The following is a 24,329-nucleotide window of genomic DNA, read 5'->3' as shown; positions in this document are numbered from 1 at the left end:
AGTCTTCTTATGGTGGTGTGTCCTGGAGGACAAGTCCTGTCATGTCCATTTTCTTTTTGGATCATGGCATTGGGTGGAAGAGATGACCTCAGGTTTCATCTGGTTCTAACATTTTGTGGTGTCTTCTTCTGTGCCTTTTATGTGGACTGTGGTAATATCTGATTCACAAATTAAAACCGGCCATCCACTGTCCTGGGTCTTTGGTTGGTTGTTTGGCAATTCAACTGGTCTTGAAATTCCCTTAACCCTACTAAGCTATTCCTCCATCAATAGGTTGCTATTTTGTGTATTCGTTATTTTGACAGATAGGAAAAGGTCTAGTCATATAGGCAGATCCCTTTTAATGAATTGGCCTTTCCCTGGTGGCTCAGAGGGTAAAGCGTCTGCCTGCAATGCAGGAGACCTGGGTTCGATCTCTGGGTCAGGAAGATCCCTTGGAGAAGGAAATGGCAACCCACTCCAGTACTCTTGCCTTGAAAATCCCATGGACAGAGAAGCTTGGTAGACTACAGTCCATGGGATCGCAAAGAGTCGGACACGACTGAGCAACTTCACTTTTAGCCAATTAGTGTATTACCTCCCTAAATGGGGTAAAAATTATTTGTCTAGCATATGATATATTGATTCTGGAAACTTAAGGCAATAGTATAGGGGCGTACGTGTGTATGTCTGCATGTAAGTATGTGTTGCTTATAAGGGAGAAGAATATTACACAAATCTGGGCAGTCAAATCAAGTGTTACTACAATATTTAAGTAATGCCATTTTTCTGAGGCAAGTGTGAAGGTTTTAGTTTTTGTAAATTTGTGACTCTTTGGTTATGGAAACCTATTCAAATTAGCTCCTGTAAGTAGGTTTAAGAATTTATGTTTAGGAGTGTTCTTCACCACTTCTGGTTTGCCTCTGCCTGATTTGAATCAAATTTTGCTCAGATAAACTCTTAAAACTCTTAATATGCCTCAGTTTATCTTTTAGCAGTTGTGGCATCAGAAAAAGAAATTAAAGGAGACCCAGTTGGTCCCTAGGAGCAATAAGCAACAGGTGTGGGTACCTGCTTAATTCTTGCTTGCTGTCTCTGGAGGTCATGGGTAAGAACTTCTCGGATCTTGGAGAGTAGGTCCACAGCTTTTGCAATATGAGCTTTCAGACTATTTGAGCATTTCCTTTTTGGATTGATCCTGGAAACTAGCTAAGGGCGAACTGGGTCTGGATTTGGATTGGTTCCAACTTAAAAACTGGACTGGGTGCAAGGTTAAACTGTGTCTGACTTGAACTGGGGTCAGTGTGAGGCCTCAGATGAATAAAATTTTGGTATAAGGCTGAACAAACAGGTTAACTGTACCAAAGATTGTCTTGAATTACAGCAGTCACGATGGAGGACTTGTTTGGTGGGAGTTTTATTACAAATTCATTTTCACTACCAATGATCAGTTTGTTAAGTCTGTTTCTTCCTGATTTAGTCTTAGCAAGTTGTGTGTTTCTAGAAAATTTCCCATTTCTTCTAGATTGTCCAGTTTGTTGGAATATAACTGTTCTTAGTATTCTTTTATGATTTTTTTGTGTGTGTGTCTCTGTGGTATCAGTTGTTATTTCTCTTCCTTCAAGTTTTATTTTTTATTTCTCTCTTTTCCTCTTGATGAGCCTGGCTAAAGGTTTATTAATTTTTTTGGTTTCCCTGGTGGCCCAGAGAGTAAAGTGTCTGCCTGCAATGAGGGAGAACTGGGTTTGGTCCCTGGGTCAGGAAGATCCTCTGGAGAAGGGAATGGCAACCCATTCCAGTACTCTTGCCTGGAGAATCCCATGGATGGTGGAACCTGGTAGGCTTCAGGCCAAGGGGTTGCAAAGAGTCAGACATGACTGATTTCATTTTCAAAAGAAGCTCCTGGTTTCATTGTTTTTTCTATTTTTTAGTCTCTATTTCATTTGTTTCCTTTTTAACCTTTATGTTTCCTTCCTTCTGCTGACTTTGGCCTTTGTTCTTTTTTTTCTAATTCTTTTAGATGATAGGTTAGGCGGTTTGAGATTTTTCTTGTTTCTTGAGGAAGGCCTATATTCTGATGAACTTCTCTCTTGAAACTGCTTTTGCTGTATCCCATAGATTTTAGAAAATTGTGTATTCATAGTCATGTGTCTCAAGGTATCTTTCTAATTTCCTCTTTGATGTCTTCATTGACTCTCATTTTTTAATACTCTGTTCTTTAGTCTCCAAGTGTTTGTGTTTTTCCTATTCTTTCTGTGATTGATTTCTAGTTTTATACCGTTGTGTCTTGAAAAGAAAAAATGCTTGCTACAATTTCTGTCTTTCTACATTTGTTGAGACTGGTGACCTAGCATGTGATCTATTCTGGAGAACATTGCTTGTGCACTTGAAAAGAATATCTATTCTGCTGTTTAGGATGGAATGTTCTCTCTCTCTTTCTCTCTCTGTTTCTCAGTCTCTCTGTCTCTGTCTTGCTCTCTGTCTCTCTATATATTAATTTCAGCGGGTATAATGTATCACTTAAGACCACTGTTGTCTTATTATCTGTCTGGATGATCTGTCCACTGATGTAAGGGGGGTGTTAAAGTTCCCTACTGTTATTGTATTATCGTCAGTTTCTCCCATTGTACCTGTTACTGTTTGCTTTGTATATTTAGGTGCTCCTATACTGGATGCATATATGTTAACAAGTGTGATGTACTATTCTTGTACTGATCCCTTTTAGTATAAGGCCCTTTTTTGTCTTATATACTTTATAAAATAAAATTATATACTTTGTGTAGTATAGTATATAGTATAAAGTTATAGACATTGTTTTAAAGTCTATTTTGTCTGACATAGAATTGCTATCCCTGCCTTCTTATCTCCTTTTCATTTAGTTTTTCTTTTTTCCAGTTTTTTTTTTGTTTGTTTTTTAAATTGTTCTTTCATTGCTCAGAGGGTAAAGCATCTGCCTGCAATGCAGGAGACCTCGGTTCAGTCCCTGGGTTGGGAAGATCCCCCCGAGAAGGAAATGCCAACCCACTCTAGTATTCTTGCCTGGAGAAACCCATGGATGGAGGAGCCTGGTAGGCTGCAGTCCACAGGGTCACAAAGAGTTGGACACGACTGAGCAACTTCACTTTCACTTTCATTTGAAACAAATGCATCTGTGTTCTCACTTTGATTGACTTTGTATGTCTCTATGAAATAAGGTGAAACAGTTACCTGTCCCAGTCTTGAAGGGGTGTCTTGTGTGGGAACATCCCTAAATAGTCTGTTTGTGCCCAATGGCTTTATTAAGGGAGATGAACAAGCATCCTGTCTTCCCCCAGGATATGCTGGCAGCTGTCGCCTTGGGGAAGGTAGGCTAGAGAGGGAGGGGGTAGAGTCAGAGCCAGATTCTCCCGTGCTCAGTTCCTGACACCAGTGTGTTAGAGGTGGAGTGGGAGTCTCAAGGTCCTGGAACAGAGCACTTAGGTTTGTTCTGAGTGGTTTCCATCCCCTCTTAGAAGGAATGTGCACTCCCCACCCCAATGTCGGCACTTTTGCCCCACTGTGGAGCAGCACTGGTGCTGGGGGTCCAGAGCAGGTGTTCAGTGTGGTCCTTATTGTGTGCTGAGTTAGTCCTGGCACACTTTCCAGAGATCTAGACCACCTCCAACCTGATGCCTCTACAGATGCCAGTAATGACCACCCTCTCCCTGTTTAGTGGTAGTGCCAGGTCCAATCCAACTCCAGTCCCCTACTACACACTATCCTTGGCAGTGGTGCTCTTTATCCTAGTGAGCTGTGCCAGTGCTAGAGGGCCGAAGTGGGTACTTGGTTTGCTGGTGTGCATGCTGGGGTGATCTGAGTCCCAGGCTGTTTCAATCTGCTTCCTCCACCTTGCACCTGGGATTAAACAAGCGTTTGTGCACTTTTCACAAATAGAGTCTAGGTTTCTAACAATCTTGTTAGTCCTGCTGGTTTGTGAAACAGCTAAGGTGACTTGTCTTCCTGGTTTTGAACTGCAAGGCTGGGAGCCTGATATGTGGTTTTTAACTGCTCACTCCCTGTGGAAGATCTCTAAACCCACATTGTAATCCATCTTCTCTCATGTGTCCCCTGCCAGGGGCACAGATCTTGACCTGATTGCTTCTCTTCCCTTCCTACCCTGACACCATGCTGATCTTTCTTTACAGCCTTGATTGTACAGGAGTAATTCAGCCAGTCTCCATTTTGTTTTCATTGAAATTTGCTCTGCATGTAGAAGCATATTTTTAATAGTACAATGTATTTGATAAATGGACGTTACAAAAGCAGTCCCGTAAAGGACACTCATAATGTATTGAACAGGATCTTGGGAAGAGGATGATGAGAAACATTGCTGTTGCTGACATCATTTGCTCTTTGGCCTGTGAAGTTCAACCTGCTTAGCCTTGCACATTGGTTAATTTGCCCACTCTTGCCTTCCAAACGTGAGAGATTAATTTCAGTGCTAAAGTCTCATGTAGCCATAGGGCTTTATGTCTAAAGACATAGAAGAGGAGCCTTTTGACAAGTCACCTGTAGCCATGGAGATTATAGAGCCATCTTGAGATTGACTTGCTTTTTCAAGACAAAATTGGAAATTCAAATATTGTGTTGCAGTCACTGTGTCTCCATGCCACCACTCACCCTACCTCCTTCTTTGTTCTCTCTTTCCACATGTAGATTTATTTTTAATGCATTCTTGGGGGGTGGGTGAGCTCAGCACCCTCCTGCTCTACCATTTTGATCTCTTCTCTCTAGCTCTCTAGTTTCCCGGATTTAATGAAATCATTTTCTTTTCTCTTTTAAAAGAGTCATCCAATTTTTAATTTAATTAATTACTCAATTTATGGATGTCATGGGTCTTCATGGCTGTGTGGGCTTTTCTTTAGTTGCAGTGCACAAGCTGCTCATGGTGGTGTCTTCTCTTGTGGAGCACAGACTCTAGGGCACTCGAGTTTCAGTTGTTGTAGCACATGGGCTCAGTAGTTGCAGCTCCCATGCTCTGGAGCAGAGCTCAATTGTTGTGGTGTATGGGTTTAGTTGCTCCATGGCATGTGAGATCTTCCTGGATCAGGGATCAAACCCAGGTCTCCTGCATGGGCAGATGGAGGCAAGACAATGGTGGTAACACTGAGCCACCAGGCAAACCCTAAAGTCATTTTCTTTTCTCTTAAGCTGTATATGACCTCCAGTAATTTTGTAAAGTATATTTTTATAAATGAAACCGAAACATCTACCTTTTCTCCCTATTTGATCCCTCCAGAATTCAGAAGCTTATTGAGTATTCTTATTTTTATGGCACTATAGTTATTTGCATAAGTTCAGTAGGAATCTGTGCTACTTGTAACAGGAGACAATTGGAATCATTGGTTGTATCATTAAGGCTTTTTGACTGGAATGTCATATTTGAGAATATGCATAACGTCAGATATGACCAGATAGTTTTGAGTAACTAAGGTTGATTTTATGAAGTCAATAAAAGCACCTTAGAAAAACCTGGCCTGGTACCTTGCGTAGAGGGTTCCTGGCAGCCTTACCCCATAAGTAAGGAAAGTCACTTCTTAGTAAGCCAGTGAACATCAGAATATTTTAAGCACCATGAAAAGAGAGGAATTTGCCAAGATCTGTAGTATTTCAGATGGAGTCTGATGGTGAATTCTTGGCTTGGCTTCTTAGCCTGAGAAGGCTTTTTAAAAAGTCCAATCTACGATTCCTTCTGAAAGGTCCTAGAAAAGCAGATTTTAAAATGCTTATATGGTACTACATTTAAGTGATTAATCAGGTCAAATTTAATGAGACTAGGCTTATTTTGCAAACAGATTAGTCTTACTGTGATTATTTTTGATAGATTTGATGATGACTGTAGAGGAAAGAATATTTAAATAAAATGTTGTAACATAAACTTGTATTTATCAGATTCTAGCTTTGTTCATTGTCTTTAACATTTTATTATATATCTGTAAACTGAACTAAATCCTGAATTCTAGCTTTCTCATATATCTGGCTACAACTCTGCAAACTTACACTTCCAGTATTCTTCCACCCTTCTTTTATGGAATCACTAAGAACAAAGACTGCCCCAGAATCTTTTTGGAAGTGACCTTACCAGATCCTCCTCACTACCCGCCAGAGATTTGGCAGAAATTTGAGCCTTGTGTCCATATTCCCCAATTAAAAAGGGGTCCTCCAGATTTGGAAGTGCATACTGGTTGGAGATCTAAATTTAAGTGACTAGGACAGTTCCTCTTCAGAAGCAGACAGCATCTTGTGGTAGACAGTTCTTCCAAGATCATGGATCAAAGTCTTCATCTCCAGTGTAAAATATTTCTTCCTTGAACTGTGGTGTTGGAGAAGACTCTTGAGAGTCCCTTGGACTGCAAGGAGATCCAACCAGTCCATTCTGAAGGAGATCAACCCTGGGATTTCTTTGGAAGGAATGATGCTAAAGCTGAAGCTCCAGTACTTTGGCCACCTCATGTGAAGAGTTAACTCATTGGAAAAGACTCTGATGCTGGGAGGGATTGGGGGCAGGAGGAGAAGGGGACGACCGAGGATGAGATGGCTGGATGGCATCACGGACTCGATGGAGTGAGTCTGAGTGAACTCTGGGAGATGGTGATGGACAGGGAGGCCTGGCGTGCTGCGATTCATGGGGTCACAAAGAGTCGGACACGACTGAGCGACTGAACTGAACTTGCTTTTTTTGCTAACTTGCTTTTTTTCTTTCTTTTAATACACAAGAAGACAATGTACCTTAACTCTGGCAGCTATTGCTGCTAAGGCCATAGCTGCACAATAGAAGTCCTTATATTTTCTTTTTAAGGTGATTTTAGAGAATAGAATTGTCTTATTATTTATTGACTGAACAAGAAATAGTATGTGCTGTGGAATATAACCTGATGGATCAACACCTCTGATATTGTAGCAAATACAAAAAAAGATAACAAACAAACCACTTGGCTACAGGAGGTTGATGCCCCTTTGGGTGCATTCTTTGATTTATTTGATAACCAAGTGATTTGATTCATGGGGTTCCTGGCTGAGGAGTGTACTTCAGCCTCTTGGTATTATCCTCCTAACAGTTTTCATCATTGTCTCCATGGTGCTCTATGTTCTGCCGAAGATCCTAAATGCATGTTCATAACCATCAGCAGTAAATCAGATGGTCTTACTGTGCTTAGTGAAACCAAAGCAAGATGAACAACGAGATAAACAGCAAAAACAGTTTTTCCACAGATTTATCATAACCTATGAGTTTTGCAGTGAGGAAAGAGGAACTTAACTCTGTTAGAGACTTATAGTGATGCTAATAGCACATTTGGGGCCAGTCTCTCACATAGGAGTGGATGATCCAAAGCCGGGAATTGTTAAATAAACAAGGAGGCCATTAGATTGAGGTGGCTCTAATGCCTTGGCAGCCTACATAAGCAAACCAAAATCTCAGCTTGTAATCACCTCAAGGTTTTGAAATCAAAACACCAAGAACAGCCAAATCATAAACAGCCAGCCAGGCTTTAAGGTATAATTTAAGCTATAATTAACAATTGCCTTACTTTGATTCTGCCTTTCCTCTATGAAATTTCTCTCCAGGTTCCTATTCATGGGCCCTCCTAACCACTTAGGAGGTACTGCCCAATTTGAGTCAGTTTGTTTGCTTAAACTCTTAAGAAGGTAATTTAGTTTGAGTGGTTAGGGGTTATTAATCAATAACTTAACAGAAGCAGACGATATTAAGAAGAGGTGGCAAGAATACACAGAAGAACTGTACAAAAAAGATCTTCACGATCAAGATAATCATGATGGTGTGATCACTCACCTAGAGCCAGACATCCTGGAATGTGAAGTCAAGTGGACCTTAGAAAGCGTCACTACAAACAAAGCTAGTGGAGGTGATGGAATTCCAGTTGAGCTGTTTCAAATCCTGCAAGATGATGCTGTGAAAGTGCTGCACTCAATATGCCAGCAAATTTGGAAAACTCAGCAGTGGCCACAGGACTGGAAAAGGTCAGTTTTCATTCCAATCCCAAAGAAAGGCAATGCCAAAGAATGCTCAAACTACTGCACAACTGTACTCATCTCCCGTGCTAGTAAAGTAATGCTCAAAATTCTCCAAGCCAAGGTTCAGCAATATGTGAACCATGAACTTCCAGATGTTCAAGCTGGTTTTAGAAAAGGCAGAGGAACCAGAGATCAAATTGCCAACATCTGCTGGATCATGGAAAAAGCAAGAGAGTTCCAGAAAAACATCTATTTCTGCTTTATTGCCTATGCCAAAGCCTTTGACTGTGTGGATCACAATAAACTGTGGAAAATTCAAGAGATGGGAATACCAGACCACCTGACCTGCCTCTTGAGAAACCTGTTTGCAGGTCAGGAAGCAACAGTTAGAACTGGACATGGAACAACAGACTGGTTCCAAATAGGAAAAGGAGTACATCAAGCCTGTATATTGTCACCCTGGTTATTTAACTTCTGTGCAGAGTACATCATGAGAAGTGCTGGGCTGGATGAAGCACAAGCTGGAATCAAGATTGCTGGGAGAAATATCAATCACCTCAGATATGCAGATCACACCACCCTTATGGCAGAAAGTGAAGAGGAACTAAAAGGCCTCTTGATGAAAGTAAAAGAGGAGAGTGAAAAAGTTGGCTTGAAGCTCAACATTCAGAAAACAAAGATCATGGCATCTAGTCCCATCACTTCATGGGAAATAGATGGGGAAACAGTGGAAACAGTGTCAGACTTTGTATTTTTGGGCTCCAAAATCACTGCAGATGGTGATTACAGCCATGAAATTTAAAGATGCTTACTCCTTGGAAGGAAAGTTATGACCAACCTAGATAGCATATTCAAGAGCAAAGACATTACTTTGCCAACAAAGGTCCATATAGTCAAGTCTATGGTTTTTCCAGTAGTCATGTATGGATGTGAGAGTTGGACTGTGAAGAAAGCTGAGTGCTGAAGAATTGATGCTTTTGAACTGTGATGTTGAAGAAGACTCATGAAAGTCCCTTGGACTGCAAGGAGATCCAACCAGTCCATTCTAAAGGAGATCAGCCCTGGGATTTCTTTGGAAGGAATGATGCAAAAGCTGAAACTCCAGAACTTTGGCCACCTTAAGCGAACAGTTGACTCACTGGAAAAGACTCTGATGCTGGGAGGGATTGGGGGCAGGAGGAGAAGGTGACGACAGAGGATGAGATGGCTGGATGGCATCACCGACTCGATGGACATGGGTTTGAGTGAACTCTGGGAGTTGGTGATGGACAGGGAAGCCTGGTGTGCTGCAATTCATGGGGTTGCAAAGAGAAGGACACGACTGAACGACTGAACTTAACTGAACTGAATCAATAACTTGAATAAATAACTTTATGAATATAACAAAGAACCAAAATAGCAGTGGAGGAGACCAAGAGGACTCTTTAGGAAGTAAGATAAACAGGATTGGTGAGTCACATTTCCTGCAAGCTTTGGAGAGATCTGGTGGTGACATCTCCTGGGTCTTTACTCCAGTGTTTTGCTCTCAGTGGAATTCAGTTACCCTCCTCACATCTCTTTTCTGTTCTGATACCAACTGACTTCTCTTTCCTCATACTTCCTGCTTCTTGACCAGTTCAGTCCATTTGGACCTTTTTGCTACAGTTCCCTCTGCTCACACACTACTTTTTAAAACTATGTGTTTTGGTTCAAATTTCTGGGAAAGTTAGTCTGATTTATCTAGTTTCTTTTTGTGAGCAGGGCCATCCAGGTCTTTGCCTAGACCTTGGAGTGGTGGTCCTTTGCATCATCTGAATGAGAATGTGAAAGTCAGTAGGGTTACATGAAAAAACATGGCCACCTGTTTAGTAGAGGCTGTTGGGGGTCCTTTAGAAGTACATAGAGGGAGGGCAAGCACACTGGCTATTACATCCACTTAATCACCTGGGGTAAGTTTCACGATAAATCAAAATTTCCAATCACAACCTCATTTCATCCACATAACATTGTGAGGTATGCTTGGCTGGGATTATCTCCATTTTGTGAATGAGAAGACAAAAGTTCAGAGAGAATGGTATGTAGAGATGAGTACAGCATCTTATTTGTACACTTTAGTCTCAAAATATTAGAGATGGACAAGATTCTGGTCCAGCCATCTGTCCCTTCAGTTCGGTTCAGTCGCTCAGTCGTGTCCTACTCTTTTGCGACCCCATGAACCGCAGCATGCCAGGCCTCCCTGCCGGGGGCCAGTGTGAGGAACTCCACCCATGGCATAAGGTCATGAGGAAGGAAGCTTGACATATGCAAAGGCGTGATCAAGCCTCAGGAAACCCCTTGTTCCCGAGCATCTAGCCCCAAAACCAGAGTACTTTACGGGAGCTCTCCCCCATAACCATTTCTCTCGGAGAAGGAGTTAACTTGCAGCTCCAAGTTAATAAAAATTCCTGGGTGTGACAGGAGTGTTTCAACTTACGAACTCTGAAGGTTCTCTGGCCTGCCTGATCAGGCTCGTCCGGCCACACGTGATTGTTTACAGCCTCCCAACTGTGAGAGGCACGGGATGCTTTAAAACTTTCTAAATACAGACTCTTTTGAGAAGTTAGAAAATTATTAGTATAGTATAGTGGGTTGATTAGGAATTATATTGGTGAAGGGTTTTTTCTTCATTTGTCATGCCAATAATTACTGCTAATTCCCTGCCCTGGGTGTGACAAGGATGTCTCAGGTCAAGCCTCTCTGCTGACAGACTAGCTTGTGTGACAACCTCTCAACCATAAACAGCACAGAGAGTTTGGAGTATTAGCATAGGGCTTTTTTCATTGATGAGTCAATGATTGCTGCCAGGCCTCCATATCCTTAGGCACCTGAGAATATATTAATCAATGTGTTTGGAATAAAGAAAAGGAAATATAGTAGTTTTTTGATGTTAGCAATACTAGACTTTTTGAGTTAATGAATTTTCTCTTTTGTTATAGATTACTGAACTTTTTATAACTTTTTTTGTTATAAATCACTGTCCTTGCTATGCAAAAATGTAACTTTATCACTATCTTAAGACTAAATAGATCGTAAAGGGAACATTGGTGAAGGGTTTTCATTTGTTAGGCTGATGTTTGCTGCTAAATCTCCATATTCCTTGCCCTTATAATGAATATAACTAGCATATAGGAGAAATAAGTATTAACCTTTAAGATTAATCATGTTAAACCTTAGGTTAAGTAAATTCCTTTCTTGATTGTAACTCACTACACCCTCATCCTATAGGAATGCAACTTTATTTGGAGGGTGGCACCTGATTTAAGAAAAAATCACCCCTGGAAAAATAAGTTTTGTGGTTAACTGACCGGTATCAGAAAGGGCCATAAAATGTCAGCAGACCTCATGGCTAGAAGATGATGAAACTCATAAGACCTTTGTATAATTTTATATGAAGCACCTGATTGTGACAAGGGTCAGGTCTGCTGACCCCCGTGTGACTCTGTATCCATCCCTATGTATAACAAAAAGGTATATAAACAAACCTGAAAAATAAAGAAATCGGATCAGTTTCTGGAAAGACTGATTCCCCTGTGTTGTTTCTTTCTCGCTCCCCATTTTCCTGGCTAAATTCCCATCTGGTACTAGGGTACCCACCAAGCCTACTGACTTTGCCGGGGCTTCTAAGATCGGACCGGGGAGGCCTCAGTGCCTCCTCTTCCTTGGGAGAATGGAAAGACGCCTGTGGCCTACGTAGGTGGTGACTAGTATTCCACGTAAACCAGTTATTCAGCCTCTCTTCTCCATTAATTTTCCTACTACACTATCTGTTTCTAATCTCTCGCTATATCTGCAATTAAATAAGTTTTTTCCAGGATGCCGACTCCGTCCCCACCTTTGAATTACCCTGGATCCACCGGGGCTGGACCCCGGCACCTCCCTGTCCATCACCAACTCCCAGAGTTTACCCAAACTCATGTCCATTGAGTTGGTGATGCCATCCAACCATCTCATTCTCTGTCGTCCCCTTCTCCTCCCACCCTCAATCTTTCCTAGCATCAGGATCTTTTCAAAAGAGTCAGCTCTTCACATCAGGTGGCCAAAGTATTGCAGTTTCAGCTTCAACATCAGTGTTTCCAATGAACAGCCAGGACTGATCTCCTTAGGATGGACTATTTGAATCTCCTTGCAGTCCAAGGGACTTTCAAGAGTCTTCTCCAACACCACAGTTCAAAAGCATCAATTCTTTGTTGCTCAGCTTTCTTTATAGTTCCACTCTCACATCCATACATGACTACTGGAAAAACTATAGCCTTGACTAGATGGACCTTTGTTGGCAAAGTAATGTCTCTGCTTTTGAATATGCTGTCCCGTCACTTGCACCAAATACCCTCTTTACATGTATGCAGAGACCCAGAGAAATCACCATGAATTGTCCACCGTGGAATCTATTAAATTTATTTGAAACAAAATGAGTTTCAGATTTCATTTAATGTAAACCTTGGGAGAGTCGCAGGAGTTCATTCTTTTAACAGTGTTGGCTGAATTATGATCCTGTTCTATTTTTCCTTATACCATTTTATCTTCCCTTTACAAAGAAATCACTTGAGATTACAGAATGAAAATTTGAGACAATGCAGTAGAATTTTCCTGAATTTTTCAAGAATCTTTAGCTGCTCTGTGTTCCTAATCCTCAATTTAACTACTACAAGGCTTGGTTCTTCCCCACCAAGTTCCTGTAACAATCTCAAACATTCTGTGATATGGATGCTACTGAGAAATCCTGTTTCTGTAGACAGCAGGCGCTTTTCAAGGTCAATGGAGAGAGCCCTGAGAAGGAATCCAGTCAAATGAGCCTGGAATTTTCACTTCAGCCACTGTTTAGATAGTTCTTTCTTTCTGCAACTCATCCTCATTTATTTTATCACAGTCTCTAGGTTCTCACTGGAGAAGGCAATGGCACCCCACTCCAGTACAATACCACAGAAAATGTAACCAAAACACTGTTTTAAAAGCATGGGGAAGATTTCTATTTGTAAGATTTCCTTTTGAGACTTGGATTCGGAACAGCCATGATGTCTTTTTTATTTTTTGGTTATTTTTTGGCTGCACTAAGTGGTATATGGGACCTCAGCTTCCTGGCCAGGGATTGAGCCCACACCCCATATAATTGAAGTGCAGAGTCTTAACCTCTGGACCTCCAGGGAAGTTCCCTATTTTTTATTAATATCTTATGTGGATCTTATGTCAATTTCTCTGGTTGCCTCTCTCTTTCAGGTTTCTTTTAACACAGACTACATGGGATACACACAGGAGCATGTGGCTGCCAATGAATATGGGTCCTCTGGCCTGTCAGATTAAACAGGTAAATAACAACTTCGATAAAGTGGTTTTTTTTAATTTAAATAGCAAAGCTGAAGTTGCTTGCTAAATGTGAATGAAATTAAGAATTTAGGTTAAGTGTGCTGAAATGAAATTCATTTGGTTTTACAAAACACATGAGATCATCTGCAGTAATCTAGGGATCATAGAGCTCAACAGTTGGAAACTACTTGGTTGGGTGTGTCCTGAAGTTTTGCATGTGAAAAGTGAAGGAGAGGAGTGGAATGTAGACTACAGTACAAGCTGTAGTCAGGGATTTCAGATTCTGACCATGGTTCTGCTGGTAACCGGTTCCCTCACCTAAATTAGGGAACGGACTTAATTTCTCAAAGTAAGTGTTTTTGGTGATAAAAATCAAGGTTTTTGACTAGGTGAACACTTAAGGTCTTCTTCAATTCAGTGGTTTATGACGTTTGTCACAGGAAACCCATCTTCACATTTTCTCCCTTTAGCCTGATTGCAATTTCTGAGATCATAAGTAAAACCTAATTAGCTGGTGTTGAGAAGATTATTCACAGTATACGCTAATCATCCCGGACATCTTGTTCTGTTGTTTTAATCTCTGCTATTTTTCCCCCTGAGGAATTTGAGATTTACTCGATGCACTTCATAAACTGAGAAGTGGTATATTTTTAAAAAATTAAAATCACCTTTAAGCATTTTGCAAAAATGTATTTAATTCTAGGAAGTGAAAAACTAATCTTATTTATACTTTATTTTGTATCACTATAATAATTTAAATGCAGCACAGGTTGATTATTGGGACTCACAAGACAAGGTAGACAAGAACTGTATTTATGTACTTGCCTTTAAATTAACTCCCCTCCCCCCACTTTTTGCCTGAGCCTTTGGTTGCTATAGAAACTGACATGGCCTCCAACTGAGATTCCCAGGAGACTTAATTGCAGTCCCAATTTCATAAACTCTCTATTAACCTTTGCCTAACAAATAGATATGTATACAGTGTAAAACAAGTTGGATGAATAGTTTAAAGTGATGCGTATATTTTTAGGTTTTGTGTGCCCAATGCTCTCTTTCAGTCAGTTAAACATATTTATAATACGTGTGTTAGTGTTACTGTCTCTTCCTCTTCAGAAAATGCTGGGTTTAATATATACATATCTAAGAGATCAGAACACTTCTCAGGAAAGGTTCAGAATGGAAATTGAATGTGTCTGTATAGGCTTGGATATATTTAGATATGCTACGTGTGTGTCTCTACAGCGTGTGTTTGTCTGTGTTGGGCACTGTGCTTAGTATTCAGTGTGTCATCTCATCTAGTTCTCTTGTCAGCTTTATATATCAAGTTTGGGGATGTCCACTATTTTACAGCTGAGGGACCTGAGAGTTAGGGAGTTACAACTCCCATGGCTAGTAAGTGTCAGCTGGAATGAGAACCCAAACCATTAGACCCCGTGCGGGAGTGCTTAGTCACTTCAGCAGTATCCAACTCTCTGTGACGCTATGGACTGTAACCTGCCAGGCTCCCCTGTCTATGGGGATTCTCCAGGCAAGAATACTGGAATGGGTTGCCATTTCTTCCTCCAGGGGATCTTCTCAGGGATCGAACCCACATCTCTTATGTCTCCTGCACTGGCAGGTAGGGTATTTACCACCAGTGTCATCTGGGGATCCCTGTTGGAGCCCAGCACTCTTAAATGTTCCATATGTATCCGTTTGTATGTTTCTAGAAGTTGCTTGGGGATTGTATGCAGGGTTCCAGAGAAAGTCTCCTTTTCCAAGTGAATCATTCATTCATAGAGGCAGGGCAGATTGGTAAACAAGGCATAGTCCTTGGTCTAAAGGAGAGCCTGGAGGCAGGATTGGGTTTGAGTGAGAGAAGAAAACAGACATGAAAGTATAATTACAAATTGCTAAGACTTAGAAGACAGATGTCACTAGCTTAAAACCTTAGCCTTACCACTCAGTCATGTTCAAAGACACAATAGCTTGAATGTGAAATGACTGAAAAACAATTTAATCTGTATGGAAGTTTCTCTAAGAATGCCAAAACAACAGCCTATTTCCTTCCCTTCCCCTATATCTCACACCTGAATTAGCTGCCATGGCATCAAGGTACCATTTTTGTGTGTGGACAACTAATGATTCAGCACCATTTGTTGATAGTTCTACCCTCTTTCACTGTAAGTTTCCCCAGACTGTCTCACAAACTTGGTGGGTACTGTCTGTCTAGTTGCTCTCCAGTCCCCTCTCAGGCTCATGTCTCTATTAACATCGATTGGCTTAATCTCTCCAATGACTCACTTTGCTTATTCTGCTATCACTCAAGTTTTGTACAATGGCTTGCTTGGGAACTGGCTAAAGGCTGGGGATTTTCCTTAAAGAAGAGATGAGTTAGGGGAGAATACAGCAGACACAACTCAGTATCTTAAAATCTGTGCCACAGAGGAATAAATTTTATGCAGTGGGAAACAGAGAAGGGCAGACAGTCATTCTTACCTGGGGAGTGAGAGGGAGGGATTCACAGAAACTGATCTTTTGAAGGATGATTGGGTATTTCCCAGGTAGCAAGGGGAGAGAGGTGAGAGGTCAACATATGTCAGAGTTCATTGTCATACATAGGTATAGTGTATTTGAAGAATGTATAAATGATTCTTTTTGAGAAAAGTTGCAAATATTTAGAAGAGAAAAATATAAATGAGTTATTTTGAAAAAGACAGTTGAACTAAGAGAGTGAGAGAGAATTTAGTCCAGCCTTCTTCATTTAACTGTCTAGGAGATGGAGACCTAACAATGCATTATTTTTATAATTATTGAAAAGTAATCTATTTTTCAAATGCTTTTTTAATTGAGGCATAATTAATGTACAATTTTATGTGTTTCAGTTGTATAACACAGTGATTCACAATTTTTAAAGGTTATATTACATTTATAGTTGTTATAGGATATTGGCTATATTCCCTGTGTTGTACTGTATATGTATCCTTGTGGCTTATTTATTCTATACACGGTAGTTTATACCTCTTAATCCTTACTGTCTTGCCCCTTCCCCCTTCTTCTCCCTATTGGTGACCATTAGTTTGTTCTCTCTATCTGGGAGTCTGTTTCTTTTTTATCATATATACAGTAGTTTGTTGTATATTTTAGATTTCACATATAAATGCTTATCATACAGTATTTTTTTTTTCTCTGCCTTTTTTCAGTTAGCCTAATACCCTCCAAGTCCATGCATGTTTTTGCAAATAGCAAAATTTCATTCTATTTTATGGCTGAGTGACACGTATAGTGGGCTTCCCATGTGGTGCTAGCGGTAAAGAACCCTTATGCAGGAGCCTTAGGAGACGCAGATTCAATCTCTGGGCCAGGAAAATCCCATGGCAACCCATTCCAGTATTCTTGCCTGGAGAATCCCATGGACAGAGGAGCCTGGCGGGCTACAGTCCGTGGGGTCTCAAAGAGTCGAACACGGCCTGGTGACTGAACACCATCAACAGCCCAGGCGTGTAATTGTTGAGCCAGATGGTAGTTCTATTTTTAATTTTTTGAAGAACCTCCATACTGTTTTCTATAGTGACACATCAATTTACATCCTCACTGTTAATGTAGGAGGATTTGTTTTTCTCCACATCCTCACCAGCATTTGTTATTTGTGTTCTTTTTGATGATAGCCATTCTGGCAGGTTTGAGGTGATTTCTCACTGTGGTTTTGAATTGCATTTCTCTGATGATTAATGATGCTGGATGTCTTTTCATGAACTTATTGGCCATCTGTATGTCTTCATTTGAAAAATGTCTGTTCAGGTCTTCTGCCTCTTTTAAAATCAGGTGTGTGTGTGTGTTTCTGATGTTGAGTTATATGAGCTGTTATATATTTTACATATTAGCCCCTTGCCAATCATATTATTTAGAAATATTTTCTTCCATTCTGTGGGTTGTCTTTTCATTTTGTTTATGGTTTCTTTTGCTGTGCAGGTGGTTTTAATTTTAATTAGATCCCATTTGTTCATTTTTGTTTTTATTTTCATTACTCTAGGAGGTGGATTTCAAAAGATATTGCTGTGATTTATCTCAAAGAATGTTCTTCCTCTGTTTTCCTCTAGGAGTTTTATAGTATCTGGCCTTACATTACGATATTTAATCCATTTTGAGTTTATTTTTGTGAATGGTATTAGAGAATGTCCTAATTTCATTCTTTTTCATGTAGTTGTCCAGTTTTCCCACCACTACTTCCTGAAGAGACTGTCTTTTCTCCATTGTATATTCTTGCTTCTTTTGTTGTAGATTAATTGATCACGGTCACATGGGCTTATTTATGGGTTTTATATCCTGTTCCATTGATCTGTATTTTCTATTCTTGTACCAGTACCATATTGTTTACATGGCTGTAGCTTTGTAGTATAGTCTGAAGCCAGGGTCTTCAGATTATATAGTATAGTCCTCCAGCTCCATTTTTCTTTCCCAGGATTGCTTTGACTATTTGGGGTCATTTGTGTTTCCCTACAAATTAAAAAACTTTTTTGCTCTAGGTGTGTGAAAAATGCCACTGGTAATTTGATAGGGATGACATTGAATCTGTAGATTGCCTTGGATAGTATAGTCATTTTGACAATGTTGATTCCAATCCAGGAACATGGTATATCTTTCAGTCTGTTTGTGTCATCTTCGATTTCTTTTACTAGTGTCTTATAGTTTTCAAAGTACAGATGTTTTTCCTCCTTAGGTAAGCTTATTCCTTGGTATTTTATTCTTTCTTTCTTTATTTTTTTACTACTCCATAGAATTGATGCTTTTGAACTGTGGTGTTGGAGAAGACTCTTGAGAGTCCCTTGGACTGCATGGAGATCCAACCAGTCCATTCTGAAGGAGATCAGCCCTGGGATTCCTTTGGAAGGAATGATGCTAAAGCTGAAACTCCAGTACTTTGGCTACCTCATGTGAAGAGTTGACTCACTGGAAAAGACTCTGATGCTGGGAGAGATTGGGGGCAGGAGGAGAAGGGGACGACCGAGGATGAGATGGCTGGATGGCATCACGGACTCGATGGACGTGAGTCTGGGTGAACTCCGGGAGTTGGTGATGGACAGGGAGGCCTGGTGTGCTGCGATTCATGGGGTCGCAGAGAGTTGGACATGACTGAGTGACTGAACTGAACTGAACTGAACTGATGGCATGAAGGATCTTAGTTCCCCTGTGGGGAAGTGTAGAAGTCTGCCTGGATATTTTATTCTTTTTGATGGCATGGTAAGTGGGATTGTTTCCTTGATTTCTGTTTCTGATCTTTTGTTGTTAGTGTATAGGAATACAAGAAATTTCTGTGTATTACTTTTTTATTCTGAAATTTTACTGAATTCTTTGATGACCTCTAGTAGTTTCCTGGTAACATCTTAAGGATTTTCAATGTGAAGTATCATGTTACCTGTAAACAGTGACGGTTTGACCTCTTTTCTAACTTGGATTCCTTTTATTATTATTATTTTTGTCTTCTCTGATTTTCATGGCTTTGACTTACAAAACTGTGTTGAATAAAAGTAGTGAGAATGGACATCCTTGTTTCGTTTCTGATCTTAAAGGAAATACTTTGTTTTTCAGTATTGAGGATGACGTTAGCTGTGGGTTTGTCATATATGGCTTTTATTATGCTGAGGTAGGTTCCCTCTATGCCCATTTTCTGAAGAGTTTTTAATCATAAGTTGGCATGGAATTTTGCAAAAGCTTTTTCTGCGTCTTCTGAGATGATCTTATGGTTTTTGTTCTTCACTTTGTTAATGTGTATCACACTGATTGATTTGCAGATACTGAAGAATCCTTACATCTCTGGGATAAATTAAACTTGATTATGGTGTTTCATGATCCTTTTACTGTATTATTGGGTTCAGTTTGCTAGTATTCTGTTGAGGATTTCTGCATCAGTGTTCATCAATTATATTGGCCTGTAATTTTCTTTTCTTGTCATATCTTTGTCTGGTTTTGGTATCAGGGTGATGGTGGCCTCGTAGAATGAGTCTGGATGTGCTCCTTCCTCTGCAATCTTTTGGAAGAGTTTTAGAGGACAGGGGTTAACTCTTCTGTAAATGTTTAATAGAATTTGCCTGTGAAGCCATCTGGTCCTGGACGTTTGTTTGTTGGAAGTTTTAAAATCACAGTTTGTATATGAGTACTTGTTATTGGACTTTCATTTTCTTTTTCTTCCTGGTTCAGTTTTGGAAGGTTGTTACCTTTCTAAAAATTTGTCCATTTCTTCTAGGTTGTCCAGTTTATTGGCATGTAGTTGCTTGTAGTTGTCTCTTATGATCTTTTGTGTTATTGTGGTATCTGTTGTAACTTCCATTTCTGATTTTATTGATTTGAGCCCCTTCCTTTGTTTTCTTGATAGGTCTGACTAAAGGTTTTTTTTTTTTTTTTTAAATTGAAGGATAATTGCTTTACAGAATTTTGTTGTTTTCTGTGAAACCTCAACATGAATCAGCCATAGGTATACATATATCCCCACCCTTTTGAACCTCCCTCCCATCTCCCTCTCTGTCCCACCCCTCTAGGTTGATACAGAGCCCCTGTTTGAGTTTCCTGAGCCATACAGCAAATTCCCATTGGCTATCTATTTTACATATGGTAATGTATGTTTCCAGTTACTCTGTCCATACATCTCACCCTGTCCTCTCCTCTCCCTATGTCCATAAGTCTATTCTCTATGTCTCTTTCTCCATTGCTGCCCTGTAAGTAAATTCTTCAGTACTATTTTTCTAGATTCTGTATATGTGCATTAAAATATATTTAGCTTTCTCTTTCTGACTCACTTCACTCTGTATAATAGGTTCTAGGTTCATCCACCTCATCAAAAATGACTCAAATGTGTTCCTTTTTATGGCTGAGTAATATTCCATTGTGTATATGTAACACAACTTCCTTTTCCATTCATCTGTTGATGGGCATCTAGGTTGCTTCCATGTTCTAACTACTATAAATAGTGCTGCAATGAATAGTGGGATACTTGTGTTTGTTCCTTCATTTGTGTAGTATTTCTCTGCCTTTTTTTTTTTTTTTTAAACTTACTGTGTTTGAGGTCTCCTTTTCCCAGGCTTCAAGGTTGAATTCTTTCTTCCTTTTGGTTTCGGCCCTCCTAAGGTTGGTCCAGCGGTTTGTGTAAGCTTTATATAGGGTGAGATTTGTGCTGAGTTTTTGTTGTTTGTTTTTCCTCTGATGGTCAAGGCTGAGTGAGGTGGTAATCCTGTCTGCTGGTAATTGGGTTTGTATTTTTGTTTTGTTTGTTGTTTAGATGAGGCATCCTGCACAGGGTGCTACTGCTGGTTGGGTGATGCTGGGTCTTGTTTTCAGATGGTTTCCTTTGTGTGAGTTCTCACTATTTGATACTCCCTAGGAATGAAGCACAAGCTGGAATCAAGATTGTCAGGAGAAATATGAATAATCTCAGATATGCAGATGCTGCTGCTGCTAAGTCGCTTCAGTCATGTCCGACTCTGTGTGACCCCACAAACGGCAGCCTACCAGGCTCTTTTGTCCCTGGGATTCTCCAGGCAAGAACACTGGAGTGAGTTGCCATGTCCTTCTCTAATGCATGAAACTGAAAAGTGAAAGTGAAGTCACTCAGTCGAATCCGACTCTTCGCGACCCCATGGACTGCAGCCTACCAGGCTCCTCTGTCCATGGGATCTTCCATGCAAGGGTACTCTAGTGGGTTGCCATTGCCTTCTCCAGATATGCAGATGACACCACCCATATGGCAAAAAGCAAAGAACTAAAGAGCCTCTTGAGGAAAGTGAAAGAATTGGTTTCTGAACTCAGCATTCAGAAAACTAAGATCATGGCATCTGGTCCCATCACTTCATGGTAAATAGATGGGAAAACAGTGAGAGACTTTTTCTTTTGGGGCTCCAAAATCACTGCAGATGGTGACTGCAGCCATGAAATTAAAAGATGCTTGCTTCTTGGAAGAAAAGCTATGACAAACCTAGCTGCTGCTGCTACTGCTGCTAAGTCGCTTTAGTCATGTCCAACTCTGTCCGACCCCATGGATGGCAGCCCACCAGGCTCCCCCCGTCACTGGGATTCTCAAGGCAAGAACACTGCAGTGGGTTGCCATTTCCTTCTCCAATGAATGAAAGTGGAGAGTGAAAGTGAAGTCGCTCAGTCATGTCTGACTCTTAGTGATCCCGTCAGCTTCAGCCCACCAGGCTCCTCTGCCCATGGGATTTTCCAGACAAGAGTACTGGAGTGGGGTGCCATTGCCTCTATAACATATTAAAAAGCAGAGACATTAGTTTGCCAACAAAGGTCCATCTAGTCAGAGCTATGGTTTTTCCAGTAGTCATGTATGGATGTGAGAGTTGGACTATAAAGAAAGCTGAATGCCAAAGAATTGATGCTTTTGAACTGTGGTGTTGGAGAAGACTCTTGAGAGTCCCTTGGACTGCAAGGAGATCCAACCAGTCAATCCTAAGGGAAATCAGTCCTGACTATTCATTGGAAGGACTGATGCTGAAGCTGAAGCTCCAATACTTTGGCCACCTGATGTGAAGAACCAACTAATTTGAAAAGACCCTGATGCTGGGAAAGATTGAAGGCAGCAGGAGAAGGGGATGACAGAGGATGAGATGGTTGGATGGCATCACCAACTCAAGGGACATGAGTTTGAGTACACTCTGGGAGTTGGTGATGGACAGGGAGGCCTGGCGTGCTGCAGTGCATGGGGCACAAAGAGTTTGACACGACTGAGTGACTGAACTGAACTGAGGGTTAGTTCTCTGGTAACCTAAGGTCTTAGAGTCAGTGTTCCCACTCCAAAGACTCAGGTTTTGATCTCTGGTCAGGAATGAAGATTCCATAAGTGGCTTATTATGGCATTAAGTGAGATTAAAACAAAAATCCAAAAACAGGAAACCAAAGGTGAACCCCAGAGAAATGGCAGTTATAAGATCAGGGAAATAACAATTAAAATAATGGAATATACACATATACATATACACACATGAGCAAAGTCAAAACAGTCCAACAAAAATAAAGTACAATAGATTGACCTGGCAAACAAAGGAAATCAAAAATTATACTTACCAGTTAATAGCAAGACTAACTAAAGCATGAAGTAGAAAGCAAATCTAAAGCAAGGTGCCAAGGTGGTAATAAAGCAATGAAAACAAAACTAACAAATATGTTGAGAGGAAAGGAAAGAAAGAATAGATATGCTAAGTTAAATAGAGGTAGATGAAGAGGATTTATAATACATTAAAGATTAACTGGAAGGGGAAAAGAACAGTAGGAAAGGCAAACAAAGGAATAAATGTAGAAAAAATATAATAGGTTTAAAAAGTTAAAAGTTAACATTATAAAAAAGAGAAAAAAATGGAAGAAGAAAGAAAATAGGGAAAAAAAACCTCCACAGAACTGCAAAAGCCCAAAGTAGATGCAGAAGTTTATAACAACAATAAAACTTGTAACTGAATATACACATATACACTCATAAGCAAAATCAAAACAGTCCAACAAAAGTACAATAGATTGACACAGTGAATAAAGGAAAACAAAAATTATGTCTACCAGAACAAAACTAACTAAAGCACAAACTGGAAAACAAAACTAACACAAGGTGCCAATTGTGGAATAAAGCAATGAAAATAAAACTAACAAATATGTTTGAGAAGAAAGAAAAGAAAGAAACAATAGCTATGCAAAGTTAAATAGAGGTAGATAAAGATTTATATATGTTACATATTAACTGCAAGGGGAAAAGAATAGTAGGAAAAGCAAACAAAAGAATAAATTTAGAAAAAACAATAATATGTTTAAAAAATTAAAAATTGAAATTAAAAAAAGAAAAGAAAAAAGGAAAACAGCTCAGAACTGCAAAAGCCCAACGAAGAGGCAGGGGTTTGTAACACCAATAAAAAAATGTGAACGAGAGAAAAAAGAAAGCAAGCTCAAAAGCTTAATTAGATTTCATAGTGCCGATAAAATCAACAACTACAACAGAAGGGGAGAAAAAGGAGAAAAAAGAAAAAAATCCAAAAGAATCTACAGAACCAGTCAAAACACAGAATAATAAATGTTTTTCTTGGGTCACTGCTGTCAGAGTCCTTTCCCTTGCTGAGAGTCACAGTCCACCTCACCTCCCTAGGATGCCCACCAACACTGTGCTGATCTCTGGACCTGCTGTAGGGGCAGCTCAGATTCTAAGGTGGTCCTACTCCTCTGTGGTTTTGTCTCCAATGTCACAGCTATCAGAACTAGAGCATTTTCTTTTGTAGGAGCTCTCAATGACATTTTATATATTCCATAGACACAGTCTGCCTAGTTGATCATGTGGATTTAATCTGCAGCTTGTACAACTGGTGGGAAGGTTTTAGGTCTTCTTCCTTAGTCACACTGCCCCTGGTTTCAATTGTAGCTTTATTTCCACCTCTGCATGTGGGCCATCCACTGGGGTTTGCTCCTGAGGCTGCCCTGGAGGGCTTGGGTTTGCCCCTGTGAGGGCCAGGTGTAGAGGTGGTGCAGCTGCTTGGGTTGCAGGGGTTCTGGCAGCACCAGGTACTCAGGGGAGTTGGTGGCTAGGGCAGCCGGAAATATAGTGCTCTAGAAGGGTTTGGCAACCAGTATTGGCTAATACGCTCCAGTATTCTTGCCTGGAGAATCCCCACCCCCCCCCCCCCCCACCCCCCACCCCCCCCCCCCCCCACCCCCACCCCCCCACCCCCCCCCCCACCCCCGGTCCCTGACAGAGAAGCCTGGCAGGCAACAGTCTACAGGGTTGCAAAGAGTTGGACACTACCAAAGCGACCCTGGGTGCATAGATGCAAGACTTTTTTTGCCTGTGGCAGCTCTGCCCCAGTGAGAGTTGAGGATGAAGGTGGCCCAGCTGCTTGGCTTGCAGGGACCCTGGTGGTGCCTGGTGTGCAGGGACACAGACTGCTTTCGCTGCAGGAGTTATGGCCCTATCAGGGTCTTTTTTTAGAGCCTCTTGTAGCTGGCTATCAGAAGGCCTCTTTGGCCAGTCTTTCTCAGTAGCTGTGCCCATTCAGGCACATAGAGGGCCCCCCCGACTGGGGTCCTCC

General features: G+C 40.7%; 1 long non-coding RNA gene across 1 annotated transcript in view; it reads left to right on the top strand.

The window, feature by feature from the left end:
- The window catches only part of LOC106991936 (uncharacterized), a 96,387-nt gene extending 74,062 nt beyond the window's left edge, over nucleotides 1–22,325 (top strand). The window contains exons 3-4 of the long non-coding RNA XR_003586958.3: nucleotides 13,204–13,291; nucleotides 18,048–22,325. This is a non-coding gene — a long non-coding RNA (uncharacterized LOC106991936). The remainder of the gene's footprint in view (nucleotides 1–13,203; nucleotides 13,292–18,047) is intronic.
- Nucleotides 22,326–24,329: the final 2,004 nt, after the last annotated feature.

This window comes from Ovis aries, chromosome 25, assembly GCF_016772045.2.
Source record: "Ovis aries strain OAR_USU_Benz2616 breed Rambouillet chromosome 25, ARS-UI_Ramb_v3.0, whole genome shotgun sequence".
Lineage (NCBI taxonomy): Eukaryota > Metazoa > Chordata > Mammalia > Artiodactyla > Bovidae > Ovis > Ovis aries.
Note: the sequence above shows the minus strand (reverse complement) of the source record. Positions and strands in the feature narration are given on the sequence as shown.